The sequence below is a fragment of the Perissodus microlepis genome, chromosome 20 (assembly GCF_051167445.1).
Source record: "Perissodus microlepis isolate ML-2025 ecotype Zambia chromosome 20, ASM5116744v1, whole genome shotgun sequence".
Lineage (NCBI taxonomy): Eukaryota > Metazoa > Chordata > Actinopteri > Cichliformes > Cichlidae > Perissodus > Perissodus microlepis.
This window is the reverse complement of record NC_140480.1, coordinates 13452895-13468466: the sequence shown is the minus strand read 5'-3', so window position 1 is coordinate 13468466 and position 15572 is coordinate 13452895. Positions and strand designations below refer to the sequence as shown.

General features: G+C 40.4%; 1 protein-coding gene across 3 annotated transcripts in view; it reads right to left on the bottom strand.

The window, feature by feature from the left end:
* The window catches only part of LOC146364258 (plexin-A1-like), a 309896-nt gene that overhangs the window by 212834 nt on the left and 81490 nt on the right, over nucleotides 1–15572 (bottom strand). The window lies entirely within an intron of this gene.

Below are 15572 nucleotides of genomic sequence, written 5' to 3'. Positions count from 1 at the left end.
TTACACAAGCGATATTAAAGGGGTCTTATTATGCTCATTTGCAGCTCCCTATTTTCATTCTTGAGCTGTGCTAAAGCAGCTTTGCATGATTCATACTGTCCATAACAAGCCGTTGCACCCACTCCCAACTTTTGTCCGACTGGCTCGCTGTAATAAACAGAAGGCTTTAAAAGCAGATGGATGCTGACAGTAGTTGTTGTGCCTGAGACCGTATCAGGATTATTCCTTCTCTCTGACATCATCCAGAGCAAAGAAGAGAAAAAATCTGTCTGAAACGGCATCTTTTATAGCAACGTGTATTCAGCAGAGAATGAAGAAAGGAATAATAGTTCCCCCGCGTTCCCCTGCTTTGTCTCCAGCTGTAAAAATCACCTCTAGTTTATGTTTAAACCCTTTTGTTCCTGACTGATCCAACATTTTGCATCACCTCACATCTTCATAGTTGCACTTCAACAAATGCAAGTGCTGATGGGTCGCCCGGTTAGTGGAAACAGCCTTGAAATATGGCCGATTCTGTGATGATCTGACTTTTTCTAATGTGTGATTTGTTTTCCTGATAACACTAACATTAGTTGTTGGACATTTTTCAGAGCCAGCTACTAAAACGATCAGCCCAGCTCTCTTGACACTGATTGCACAAAGAATCAGAAGCTAAGCACAGCGACACTATCGCTAACTAGTGTTTTGGAAGGCTAACAATCCATCAACACAGAAGTAAAAATGGCAGATACAGTGAATATATTGCCCTTATTGGAGGATATTTTTTTGTATTTGACAAATAATGATCAGTAAGTAAATTTAAAAGCTTTTCACATAACATCAATCGCCCACAGTATAGCATAGCTGCCCTGTTGCCCTGTTTTCTCACTCACTTGAATCTGACTTGAACAGAGTTTGTTTGGAAATGGACCGAGACACCGCTTTGAAGGTACTCTACACACAGGCATTTTATGGCATATGGCACAGGCAAAGAGCCCAAAATGCCGAACATCAAAACAAAATACTGCACGGCGACTGAATTACAATCGGGACCTTTGTCTCCCTGGTGGATGTTGATAACAGCTCTCTCCCATCTCTCGGTCTCACACTTTCTCTCTGTCAGCCTGCATCTGTCTCCTCTCTCTTCCTCTCCAGTTTCTGCATTAGTTCTCTTCTCTCTTCCTTCTTCCAGTGCACTTCAGCTAAAATCAGAACTGCTTTGCTGGCCTAGCATGAAAGGCAAAGCAGCGCCATATTAAGGGACCTAATATTATCCACGCTGCTCTTTTTGTCTCTCCGTATCTGTCAGTCTAAAGCTTTTACACTACTGGAACTTGACATCCTATTGAGAAGAGTCTTCAAAGTGCTTTTTTTTTTTAATGGAGCAAAAATCAAATAAATCTCAAGTTTTAATGATGTAGTTTTAGTAGCCAAAGTTTGGTGCGCACTTTGAACGTCTGTCAGTAAACCTGGGAGTCTGGACACCAACACTGCCACAAATGTCTGGTCACAAATGTTTTTAGGTTCCTCAAGAGAAAGTGCCATCATGGTGTCTGTCTAGACACTGTTGCCTTGGAGTCGTGCCGGGGAGGGGACAGGCATCACGTGCGCTCCGATGCATGTGCAGTAGGGCCATGGGGAAGGAAAGGCAACAAGCAACCCAGCTGTAATTAGCTAGTGGTGCTAGCAGGCTTTCTGTGATGCCCACTGAATGAGAATGGAGTCAAGTTCAGGACAAGGTCACAAGTTCAGCAAGTGCCTCATACATGAATAAATGACACATACATGCAGTTCGTACGCACACAGACTCACACAGATAGTACACATTTCCTGCGATGCATATACATGTAACACACAAACAGAAAGTTGGGGTGTCTGGAGAGTGTCACTGTAGGCGAATGGAAACACTGATAGCTTTATAGCCAACTAAAGGCCTTTGTTCCTCAAAGTGGTCTCACACTGGCCTCCCTGTATACTTCCTGTAGCAAGTATTGAGCAGAAGCAGTGGTCTGTACATTGCTTTACATCACCTATACAGAAACACAAAATTTGGTCATCGGTAACGTATTTCGCTTACCAAGTCCAAATACCTTGTTTGCCCTGAGTCAAATAAAACTGATCTCAGGTGGATCACAGCTGCCTGATGTCAGTTCTCTTTCACAGGGTAGACAGACACAATTGTTCAAAGAGGATAAAGACCAGATTTTTTTAAAAAGTTTTCTTTTGGTCTTTGACTAAGTTCTTTAATGACTTTAACATTTCTAAGCGACACTTCTCTAATTTCCCAGTGGTGACATTTGTCTTTTGAATTGATGAAAATGATGATGAGCACCAGTGAAAAATGTTACAATTAACAAAAAAAAAATATTGTAAAAACTGTGTCTGCGTCAGAGTCCAGGCATTTTGCCACACTGGACCACAATTCAAATGTCCAAATGTTTTTAATTACTAAAAAGTTAAGTATATATGACCTTTAAATACTTTCTTATGTATATCAGTGGGGTGCAAAGGCAAAGATCGTAGCTTTACGTGTTTTCAAAGAGAGTCAAAAGAAGTATTGAGTTGCAACAAAATCCTGCAAAATGTCACTCCACTGAACTTAAAAGCAGTTTTTATGTTAGAACTCTGAGTTTGTTAAACCTGGTTCCAGGCTCCAGGTTTTGTGTTCCGGAAAGAGATTTAACTTAAACTCTGAGTCAGTTGAAGCTAACCTATATGCCTAAGCTGCTGGTGGCTTCCCAAGGTCTGTTTCTTCTTCGCTCATCTCGTTCCGCTCTCTGTGTTCATACATCGCTCTGCATTTAATTATGAGTTATTATTCATCTCTGGGTCGCTTCCACCATGCGTCTTTTGTCCCGTGTCCCTCTCCTCACCTTCAAGTGGTCCCAGCAGTGTCACAGGTGATTTATAAAATTTGTGGTACAGTCATTTCACTTCAGGATCAAGCATCTTAGGAAAAGAACTTCTTATTTATCCCACCTCTTAGAGGAAATTTTGTCACGGCACTTTCTTTGTAAATGCCAAATGCGTTAGCTTATCCAGCCCTACATGTGATGTAAAAGCTACATTTTGGTTTGTTTGTTTTAAGATGAACACTGGCACATTCAGTTTTTTTATTTACCCATTGCTATGGTGAGTCTTGACGTTCCACTCATGATGGCTTTTATCATTAGTCACACATACACTTAACTCAGCATGAATATACTCAGTGTGGACTGAAGTAAGTGGAAACCCACGCTGTCTCAGAGTTACTCAGCTCGGAGCTCAAAGCTGGACTGAGACTTTGTTGAACCTGTTCTCTGGGACACGGCCACCGTCGTGTTATCTGAGTGATGTGTACTGCCTTTTTATTACAGCAGCGTTTCCATGGGTAAAACATCTGATTGATCCATTGATTCATCGCAGGAAGAGAAGCAAAGCTTTGTGTATATATGTTCTAGTTCTGTAGGCAGTGGGAAAAACCAGTGAGGATAACTGGAGGCTCATGTGTTTCCCCATTAAGTTTGAGGGGAGTGCCCCTCTCTCACGCATCTCTGTTTGCTTTGCGGCACATCAAACAGCCCAGTATTCTCCCAGCTTAGTAGGGTCACGACTTTATGATGCAAAGAGCTTTGAGATGACTGTTGTTGTGAGTTGGCGCTATAATAATAGAACTGCAGTGACTCCTAACAGCTGATTATACTGATTGCAGCGTCCCGTGACATTTGTTTTTCCTCCTGTTCATTTCATGGTTTAGTTTTTTGTTTTTTTGGTGTGTTTTCGTGTTTTTTTCATGACGAATGAACTTGTGATTTATTGGCCTTCACCTGTCATCTCGCTCTTTTGCCATGGTTTCTGAGCCAGGATGTGACACAATAAAGATGGAGGGGAGAAAAAAACAAGGAAGAAGAAGATGGAGGGGGAGTGACAGCTCAATGCATTCCTCAGCATCCATCCCCTCTGCAGCCATCACTCCTTACCGTCTCTATAAACATTATGCAAATGTCTGTGCTGCCGTGCAGTGCGCTATAATGTGATGTTGGCGGTAACAGTAAGCAGTAATCATGTTTAAGGAGTATGGGTGGAGAAATCAAACAAGGGTATTTATTATCCGGCGATCCCTAATCCGATAAGCTGTCATCACTTCACTCTGCAGCGATGCCTTCAAAAACGGCAGGGAAAAAACACAAGAACCATCCCTGCTGCAAAGGAAAGAGAGAGAGAGCCTGCCTAAAGTCTCTCTCTCCCGCCCTCTCTTTCCTTCAAGCCCAGACAAATCTGGATTTAGCACTGTTATTGTGTCTGTCTAGTTGTGGGTAATTAAATGTAGCTGATAATTTGATCTTTTTGTCTTCTCTCTTTTTGTTCCTTTCTCACAGTCACGGTGGGAGATTACGCTGTAGTGTGTGTGTGTGTGTGTGTGTGTGTGTGAGTGTGATCCGGTTTGTGATGCCATAAAGGACTGTGCGCTCCTGCTAAATGTCTCCTAATTAGAAGGTTCAACAATGGAATGTGTTGAATAACCGCTTTATCCCACAGGAGATAGAAAAAGAAAAGGATAGAGAGATACGGATGGACCCGACTCTCTCACACACACACATACACACACACACACACACACACACACACGCAGTGTAACCACTCTGTCTGATTTGCCCTTTCCTGTGTTCTGAATGATTTTATTGACACCTATCCTGAGTTGTACAACACCTCACATTACTCTGATAATGGGGATTATTTACTGCTGTGGAATAAAAATCTTAAAGCCAGATAATTTATCAAACGGTCTGACTTGTGAGTCTTTTTTTCTCTATTTTATACACTGCTATGGCAACATACTTTCTAATAAACAACAATTTAAGACAGTGACATGGACAGAGTAGCCCAGCAGTAGAAAGGGATGAGAGAATGGAGAGAGCAGACTGGGACACAGACAGGAAACAATCAATCAAATGTCTTCCCGCCATTCGTATCTCACCCTCCCTTTCTTTATTAAACTTCCCTTCTGTTGACCTTTGACCCGGCTGTTCCCAGCTCTCCACGAGCTCCAAAAGTGAAGCTTTTCGCCTTTTGAACCCAGTTTACAGGCTCTGGCCCTGAGGCAAACTGATGATTTAAGAATGTTTCACAGCGCTCCTTTTTTTCCTTCTTCATCCAGAAGTAAACAATTCTCAATGGCCGACCAACCAAGGAGGAAAACTGCAGTTTGCTGCCGCCTTACAAATCAAGCTCGCTATGCACCTTTGGTCTTGTCCTTTACTTTTACAAAATAATATAGCAATAGCCGTGCACAAACCATATACAAGCAAATACAAATGTGACCTTTAGCACAAAGTAAGTAAAGCCTGCTTTGTCTCCGTTTGGGTTACCTGCTTCACAACACCTAACTCACATGGGTTTTTCCAATTTAGCTCTAAAAGATAAAGTGTGAGCACTTTTTGTCCCTAGCTAAAACCATAAGAGGGGTTTACAGTGATACATGGCATAAAACTGTAGCACAGTATAAAAGGACTAATAAGATATATTATTATTTTACTCAAATACTAATGTGAATATTAAATATATTACATTCATTGTCCACAGTGACACTTTTTCTTCATGATGACCAAACTATTATGAAAAAATTGAAATCAGCATAATTAATTATGAAGCAATAACTATCATTATGTTATTAGTATGGTGAGCTATAATTCATTTCTTTGTAAGACGTCTTGCTTTAGTCCAAAAACATCTCTCAGAGATAATTAACATGGTTAGTGAGCTGCTTCTGCTCACCGTTAAAAATTGCCCCTTAATAATAAATGTATCATTTATATCACCATCGGGATTCTGTAAGAACCATGACTACATGATACCACAGTGAATATAGCCCACAGTGTTGTGTGCAGAGTGTGATATGTTACTATATTAGAACATTTCACCCTTTTTAACAGTTTTCTGGACAAACGGCTCCGTTACATCTATTAGACATCAAAATTCAGTTAAGGACTAGGATGAATTCTAACAGGAAACAAACAACAGTTTTCTGTGTTTCCTTTACCCATCCATCCACCCCAATCTCCTCCCTTCAATGACTTTATGGCTCTGTGGCCACATCACCTCAATTACCAACACCTAATTACAATTACCACTAAAGGTCACTATCACAATGACAGTATAGTAGGACAGTCTAGGACTTTACACCCACTGGTAACAAAATAGCTGCTGATAAAGGCCATACGTCTGCATTCATGCAAACATAACATAAGCTACTGTACAGAATGTAGATATAACAATACATATCGGTCTATTGCCCGTAACAATTCTGTAATTCTACACAGCAAAATACAGCATGTGTGTTTTCCACCTAAAAGGTTTATATTGTTGTAGTTTTTTGAGTTGGCATAATGCTTAAGTATTCTCATATCTCTCGCCCTCAGTCCTGCAGGGTCGGTGATGTGAATCATCAACCTGCATGCTGAAATTCTGAACTATGCTTAAGGGAAAGCCAGTGGGGTCTGGTCGAGTGTCCGTATGAGATTCGGGAATGGGATGGGTTCCACAAACACACACACCAGCACAAAACTCCAAAATCTCCAAAAGTTAACAAAGCGATGGCGTTCCAGAAGCCGTTATCCTTCCATCTCCATGAGTCTCTCCTCTCTAATCCCTCTCTCCACATTCTGTCATCAGTCTGGCAGAGAGGGGGAGAAAGAAAGAATGAGAGAGAAAGAGAGAGAGATGACGAGACTTTTGGCTGGCTTGCAAGCTGTTTGGACAGATACAGGAGGATGTGGAGAGCCCTCTCATCCCTAATCTCTCCACTTTTTTCTCCTCCGTCTCTATTTCCTCATCGACCACTTTCCATCAGTCTGGTCTAACTCAACTTCTTCCTTAGTTGCTGTGCTTTAATGAGATCTGTAATTCTCGTGCTACTCAATGAAGTAATCAAAACCTCATCTATCTAGGGTGACACAGGCCAGATATGAGTGCATGTTGGTTACTCTTCTTTAGAACCAAAATAATAGCCATAGAAAGTCCAAAAGACCTTTACATACCTTTTTAAATAGTCAAGAATATTAACTAACTGACACTAAAAATTAAGTGATACATCTGCTGCCTTTATGTACAGAATGAGAAGACTTTGCTGATGTCATATACTCTCTTGTCCAGTGACTTTTCAACTGGACACTGGAGACAATAAACGGGGTCCCTGCAAGTGCATTAGCAGACCCCCAAGGATAATGTTGTTTAACTGAGCATAAATTGTGACCATATTGTTACTCAAGAGTATCTCTGCTGTAGGCCACCCAGACAGTCCAACCCTACAGTCTCTGGCCAAATCAATAAAAGAACATGCTTTATGGTATAACTGTATGAGAAATGTAAGATAAGTACATCTTGCGCCGTTATCGTTAAAATAACAGGAGCTCGCTTTAACCGGTGTCCCATCGGGGGCTCTTGTTTCTTACTGTGTGATTAAGTCATATGGTGTGGTATTCACTATGTGGTCCAGGGACCTGGTTAGAAGTCTCAAAGGTCTCATGACTCCATTTAGCGCTAGCGTGACTTGCTCATGGCTTAAAGGTCACAGCATGGGGTCAGCCCAAAATGTCAACACTTACCATTTAAAAGAGACCTGCCTCACCAGAGCATTTTTTTTAAATGATGTAATTTCACATCTTTTTAAATCTTACCATTTCTAACAGTTTCTTTCACCACCTGTGGCACGATCTTTAACATCAGTGCAAGTTCTCACAACTCAAACAGGTCAGTTTTTACCCTGGGCACAGACCAGATTTGGCATTTTGATTAATCCTCATTCTTTCATTTATTAATACTGAAGCTAAAATGCGAATACACACTTTTCAAGGCAATCCAATTGTTCTGGAGGTGAACACAGCAGACAAATTACCTGCTATTCAAACTTTCTGTTTGCAAAGGCCACCCAATTAGAAGGAGGGGGATAAAATAGAAACAGCACACTCCAGAAGGTTGATCAGACTTTGTTTTTGGTGCATTGACTCGCTATTGGATTAATACAACTTAACAAATAAATAAAGTGTGGGGAAGGTCAAAAAGAATCACCTGATTTCAAAAGGCTATAACAGACATAGAAGCTTGCAGCAAATTTTAAAATACATGTGTAAGTACACAGTTTTATATCCAAAACTTAAAACTGTCCCCCCCCCAGACGCACAGCATATCTTCATATGATAGTCAAACTCGTCACTGCTTTGCAAGCATTTCTGAAGTAATTTAAGCCACTACTGTAATGCTACTATAATAATGTAATACTATGATAAATATAAAAATCTGAAATATAAAAAACACCCTAACATATTCTAACATACATGTAAGATTATAGGAAAAACTTTTATACTTATATATACACTCTTATATATAGATATAAGAGTAAAAAAAAAACCTGTACCTAATATTTGAAATAATTAAATATATTATGCAGCAATATAACAGCAAAAACCAGTATACATCATGATTCCATGATCCCCTTTAAACTTGCATTGTTTACTTTCGATACTTCTACCCATTTACTGTTTCTCTGCCCACTGATGTGTGTTTATTCTTTAAATGAATTTATCCTCACAGTACTACTTTATCTCACTGTGTCTTTTTCCTGCTGTTTGTACTATCTGGTTAGATGTTAAACCTATATTTCACTGTAGTAGTGTTTGTGTGCTATTGCAATAAAGCCCTATCTTATCTAATACATCCTCCTACTCTATTTCACTGAAATGATACGGTGTTAAAACTGAGATGTATGTTTTATAGCAATAATGCTACCCAGAAGGTACTTTTTCTACATTTGGTCCCACACAAAATTACTTGTTTGTGCCCTTCTGTGTAATGAAAATGCATCAGAGGTAAAACAGGGATATTGAAGGCATTTAATTTTTAACCATTAATCTTAGTTATGTCCCTGTAAGTACAAAATTGGCCATGGCCAACCTGCTCAGTGTTTAGTGTATTTTTACTGAGAAACTAGCGGGCAAGTAGACAGCCAAAGTGTTAAATCCACTTTATCAGTCCTTGATCCCTTAACTTCTATCGCGCTCCACCACCCGCCCATCCCATTATTCTAGTCGTCATCTCTTTGCCATAATCTCCCATTCAGCCTTCCCTGGAGCATTGTAATCTGCTGTAATCTGATGGATTAACCTTTCTGCTTTGGCTCATCAGCCGATGTTCTGTTCAATGCTGCGGCTTTAACCATCACTGCTCAGTTCTGCTTTTTTGCCTGTATCTGTGTGCACAGCACTGCAATGTAAACTAAATAAAAGGGAGAGGAGGTAGATGAAAGCCATGACTGCAGAGATGTAGAATATATGAAACACAGTGATACGATAAGAAGAAAAAAATACCCCAAACTGACACCAAACAAGATAACTTAAATATATCCGAAAAATAAACTAAATCCAAAGATTACAAAGAAAAAAATTAACTCATTAGGCTAACCAAGAAAAAAACTTATACAATGAACAACATGAATTTTGTGCTACTACCTATCTTCTATTTTTAATGCTGTGCATGTACAGCACAAAGAAACCCCTCATTATACAACGTAACTTTAACACCTCTAACAAGCAGTTTCAAGAGTTTTGGCATGAGTGTAAATGGTGCTCACAACACACACATACGCAGACTCTAGCTAAATGCCTGATGCTTTCAAAAGGGCTAATTGACTCGTGCTCAGCTCGGCAGGTGATCAGGAGCACAATACCAAATCCTGCGTGCACGTATACACACACACACACACACACACACACACACACACACACACACACACACACACACACACACTTTGGAAAGAGACAAGCCTGTTTGGATTAAGTCTCCTCATTTTGGAGATGGGGTGTTAATTTGTGTATGTACACGTGTGCATGTGTTACGCTGAACACCCGAAACAAAGACTGACATCATGTCCACACCTTACCACTGCAAAAAAGTCAGCAGTTGGAAAAGTGCGACACATAACTGATGGATACAGTAAAGGCACTTAGTGCCTGATTGCCGCAATTTGCATCAACAGTCTTACTCTTTTAAGAAGCGAGCCTAATCCGAACACACATGAATAATACATGTATTTTAGATTGTCAATTGTCCATTGAGAATAAGCCCTTGTAGAAATCACGGGGGGAAAAATGTCCCTAATAGCTGCAGAACCTGTCTGAATCATGAAATATTTAAGTTTTGTTTAGTATCAAAGAAACGCAGCGACATTTATCCGCACACCTGTGGGAGCACCGTGAACTGACACTGCTAAGCTAGTTGAGAATGCCTTTTTGCCTCATTTTTTTCAGAGGAGGGGTCCACGCCTTTGACGATGCCCATGATGACTTCATGATTATTTCATTTTGCTTTCATAAAAAAGATAAAAGCTATATCCTTATGAAATATATGCCTGAGCCATTCAGATATACTGTACATCTCCAGACATACCAAGTAATATCCAATGTTGTTCCATCAAGGATAGACTGACTGCACTGCTGGCTGTTGCACATTTTTATTCTCCTCTATCCTCCACCGCCTCCACCCATTATTCTATCTTGTTTTTCCCTCAATTTCTCTCCCATCAGTGCTTTCAACAAATCATCCATCCTTCCCTTTAAATACACCCCCCTCCCATCCCTCTATCTTTTCTTTCTCTGTCTCGTTCTCTCTCTTTCACGTCCCTTCATATGACTATGTAACATCAGGCAGGCTGCCAATTCACTGTACACCTCAATTAGAGGGGAGCCCTCCACACACACACACACACACACACAAACCAGCGATGGACTGCTGTCTTCTAGCTGAAGGCTTTGTATGCTACCCAGCGCAAACCAAAAGGCTCCAGAGAGAGAGGGCGAGAGAGTGAGCATGTGTGCAGGGCTGGCAGTTGGAGCGTGTCCATGAGTGTGGCTTTGATATCAGTCTTGGTAATCTAAGTCATTCTCTCCACCGTATCAAGATACAAGAGACGCAAGCGCACAAACACATACAGACGTGCGCAAACACACACCAGATGGCTGAACAACACCAGGTCTTTGTCCTCCATTCTCTCGCCATCAACCTGTCTGCTCATCTATTTTTCTCTGTTTAATGTTTGAATGTCGGCTTTTTCCATACTTCAAAGACTTCATAATTAGATTAGTCTTTGAAAACATTAAGAAAACAAAGAAAAGAAAATTCTTTGGGCTTTTGCGCGTGCAGTGGATCAGTAAATCATTCTATAATGATTGTAACATATGCACGTCTGTTTGTATGCTCCCATCTACTCCTAGACGAATGGACCAATCTTGATGCCTGCTGATTACTGATCAAGTTGTCGAAATAAGCTATTATAAAAAAAAAACTTAAAGTCCAGAAATAGCACAGCAGAGCAGAAAACAACAATGCTTGCGAGTAAGAAAAAGTAATTATAGTTTTCTTGACAGCTATTGTTTGTTGACTTAACACCAAAGCGAAGACCCACCCGTAATGCGGAGGTTTGCTAGTGGGAATAACAGGGAAAAACGAGTGAGGAATAACAGCTTGAAGAGACACAAGAAAAAAAAATTAACCTGTCTAACTCTGTATTAGAAGTTAGAGTTAGAAATATGGCCGTTGTCATCACAAGTGGACAAAGACTAGACAAAGACGAGACACTCCTTACACTTTGAAATTGCGGTGCACCAAATTTTCTTTGTTCTCTAAAAAAGTAAAGCATATCTGTTTGACCTCTCTTCATCTCTACATGTTCAAAATATATCTAACACTAGTTTTTTCCAAAAACAGCAGGTTGTATTCATATCAAGGAATGCGCATTTCAATAATGTCAACTTCAAAGTAAAATGCGCTAGATCCGAGACACATCCTTAGATAGGCACGCAAGCACACATGTGCATGTGAGAGCTGAAGTGATGGAGACAGAGGGAGAGTTTGCAAAGAGTTAAGGGTCATTGTTCTTGATTGCAGAGGCCACTCGAGACATTAGATGTTCTTACTGCAATCACATTGTTCACAAGTGTCCAAATCAGAAATCAGGATGCTTCTGGAGAGCAGGCAATCAATATCATAAACACCATCAAGGACAACCCTCGACTCCCGATCTCTGAGTCTCTGTCTCTCAATCTCAACCTTATTTTCTATTTCATTATATCCCCTTGACCTCAACCAACTCTCAAGGTTCTTCATCTGTCTCTTTCTACCTCATTAACATACGGTTGCAGAGCCAGCCGATGTCCTTGTGCCTGGCTGGCAAGCCAGTTGGACTAAAAAAATATGCAGGGAAACCAAGAATGTAGGACAACGAATGGGCAAAAACAACAATGCACTGAACAAATGAAAGCAAGCTACTAAACACGCAGCAAAATGGAACAGATCTAAACCCGAAAATAAAAACGGGCAGACTCTCCTTTTTACAAGACTTGGAAGAATTTTGATAATCACACTGAAACAGAGTGTTATGACTTTCTGGAAGAACAGCTGCAGAGCTAATCTAATATAGCACACAACTTGGCCAGTGTGATATAATTTCATACTATATAATCTTTTTAGAGCCTGACTGATGCTTTTTTGGCCTATTACAGATAAATAGGTATCAGCGTACATATACAGTTTGATGTGAGCTGATCTGAAAAAAGTGCAGAAAAAGATGCTTGGGGTAATTTAGAAGTGATGTCACCACACAGATTACCCAGCAGAGCAGCTCCAACTCTATTATTTAAATACTCTCAGCAGTGTGAGGCAGATAAAGTGCTTTTAATAACGTGCTGTATGAATGTATGGGTAAATACTGCTTGTAGAGTAATGTGCTTTGAGTAGTCAGTAATTCTAGGAAAGTGCTCTTTAAATGCCAGTCCATTTTCATTCCCAGTTCCACTGTCTGCAGTACATGTAGCAGAGTACACATTACAGCTGAGGAGACGGTGGTGCAGAGTCAGTCAGGATCTTCATTTTAAATTGCTAACTGCATGTTAAATGCAACCAAATAAACTATGATTGAGTTTCCTTTTATAATACTACAGTATTAACAAATCGTACATAAACTCGTAATGGCCATTTCGAGTAAAAATACTATTCCATAATTTATGGAAGCTATTCAGCCTTTCTAATCAATTTTCATTACTTCCCACATGCTCTTTAATGTCTTCCCAGGAGCCTTCTCACTGGATCTACTTCAATTTTTGTTTTGTTTTTTTGCATTCCACAAAGTTTGACGGCTCTGGTAGTTTTTAGATTTGCACATTTTGCCCATTTTTACAGTATACCTTGGCTACTGCACCACACACAATTTACCAGACGAACTCTTTAGGCGTATGCAAAGAAAATAGTGAAAACAGTGTCCAGTACATAAAGAATGTTGGCATGTGTAAACCTGTCCTAAATATTGGTATTGGTCCAAAAAAATCAAATATGGGTTTAGCTATAGTTCATATGCATACAGACAGTTCTTAGTTTGAAATTAAATGGAAAATCATACAGCGCACAAGCACTCAACACCAAGGGTGGGTGAAATTATATGAAGACCTTTCAAGGAGATTTGCCATAATGATATTTATGACAATACAGAGAACAATGTTTTATCAGTGCATGCAGCTTGTGCAGGCGGCAGCATTTATTGGTGAAAAAAAATGAAGGGCATTTTACATCCTTCTTTTCCAATGAGCTCCTGTCATTGGTGACAGACTACCTAATTCAAAGGGTGAATCTATTGATACAAGGTGCCAACAGCAGCAGTAGCAGTAGCTTTATAGTGCAATAGTAGTGACACAGCATTATGTAGAATGAAACAGCATAATTCAAATTTAGGTAGCCTAAACAGTGTTTAGGCTACTTTGTTGAGCTTGTTGAAGTAGCTCCGCTTTTAGGTACTAAATCATGATCGGATACTGACCCATGGCTCTCCCTCTCAGACATGTTTGGGCTTCTATCATTATTGTGCACAATAGGGAATATAAACACATGCCATGGCTATATCAAATTTGCCATTTTTATCACATAAAACTCATTTCAATATTATCACAGACAAAGCCATATGGCATGACAAGTGTTGGTGTGGATTTCGTGGGGAAGTGTGAATGAATGTTTGCTCATTTCGAGAGCCATGAAAAGGTCATCTTTTAAGATACAGGTCTTATAGTCACCTCTCATGTCTGCCCATCCACAATCTAGGCGACTAAGCAGAATTCGTTGGGAAGTGAGACCCCACGTTAGAGAATGGAGACCTGATCAGACTCCTGCAGACCTTAATTAGGTCTACTGTTTGCAGTAAAACCTTCCAGCTCAAGGTCTTTGCAATCTCTTTTGCCTGGCCTTGCAGACTGCAGAGTAGCAGACCATCACTTGCCCCTTGCATCCACTGAATAAAACGAAGACTTTGATGTCTTGGGACATCAAGTATCTGCTGTATTTCAGCGCCTTCTCAGTATCTGCCTCTGCTAGAGTGTCGATGGAGACCTCTTATTATCAATTATGAGCCCTCTAGAGCCCTTGATCATAACCAACTTCGGAACTCCCACTATACCATCCGGGCCAATCAGGTGAGGTTCCCAGTTCGACCAACCATCTAAGCGACTTGCCCACTCCTGCCAAAGATTCACAAACTTTGTTGTGACTTTTCTTTCAATTTGGTTTGAGCATTGGACATTTACCAACCAGGTGTCATGATCAACTTACATTTTTCACTAACTGTTACTGTACTAAATTTGGTAATTATAAAAATTACAATTAAATTATGTCATAACTTGCGTTATGAAAGTTCTTCAGTTATGTAAATGCTGGGCAGATAGAGAGAAGAAAAAATCCAGCAAATATGTTTTTTTTCTTTCTGCGCACTTCCACAACAGTCAGCTGATTTCAGTTTGTGTGCGGGAGAAGGAAATTGGTGGAGCGGTACCACAAAACAGCTTTTCAGGAGCAGAGATATGGACATTACTTTTATCGATTTTTACTTATTTTTACTGCCAGGGATGTGATGGTAAAGTGCAAACTGCATCCAGGACAGAAACAACCGCATTATACTGCTATACTTTGGCCCATTGCAACCATCTGCACAGACAGCATGCTAACGCAAAACCTAGCTAAAAATCCAGAGTGAGACCTCACCCCAGCAGCTGATCTTCAACAGGTAACAAACTGGTAATTATGTCCCGTTCAAAAACCTGATAAGGGAATATCTTTTGGTGCTTATATGTTCAGCTCCTAGAAACTTTAACTCCTTTGGCTCCATCTCTAACTCCAACTTCTACAGAAAATGAGACACACGGTGCTTCATGGTGTCATACGTAGTGGACCAAAACACACATTTTCCCCACGGAAGACATCCAAGAACAAGCATCATTGTCGTGACAGACCCTGCTGAGTGTGAAGTACACCATGTGTGACTGATAAGACAACAGAAGGACCGTGTGTATGCATTAGTGTATGGGTGTGTGTGTATTAATGGATAGACAGATGGGATAGTCTAGGGGAACAGTTGATAAAGGCTTTATACTGCAGCTGCCCCTTTCTCTTCCCCTCTGCAGCGAGCACACACTCAAGAGACAACAAAAAAATCTCCACTGGCACCATTTGAGTGAGTGTGTGTGTGTGTGTGTGTGAGAGAGTGTGTGTAAGTGCTGTGGGCTGTTTGTGTGGCAGCTGCCCTGGCA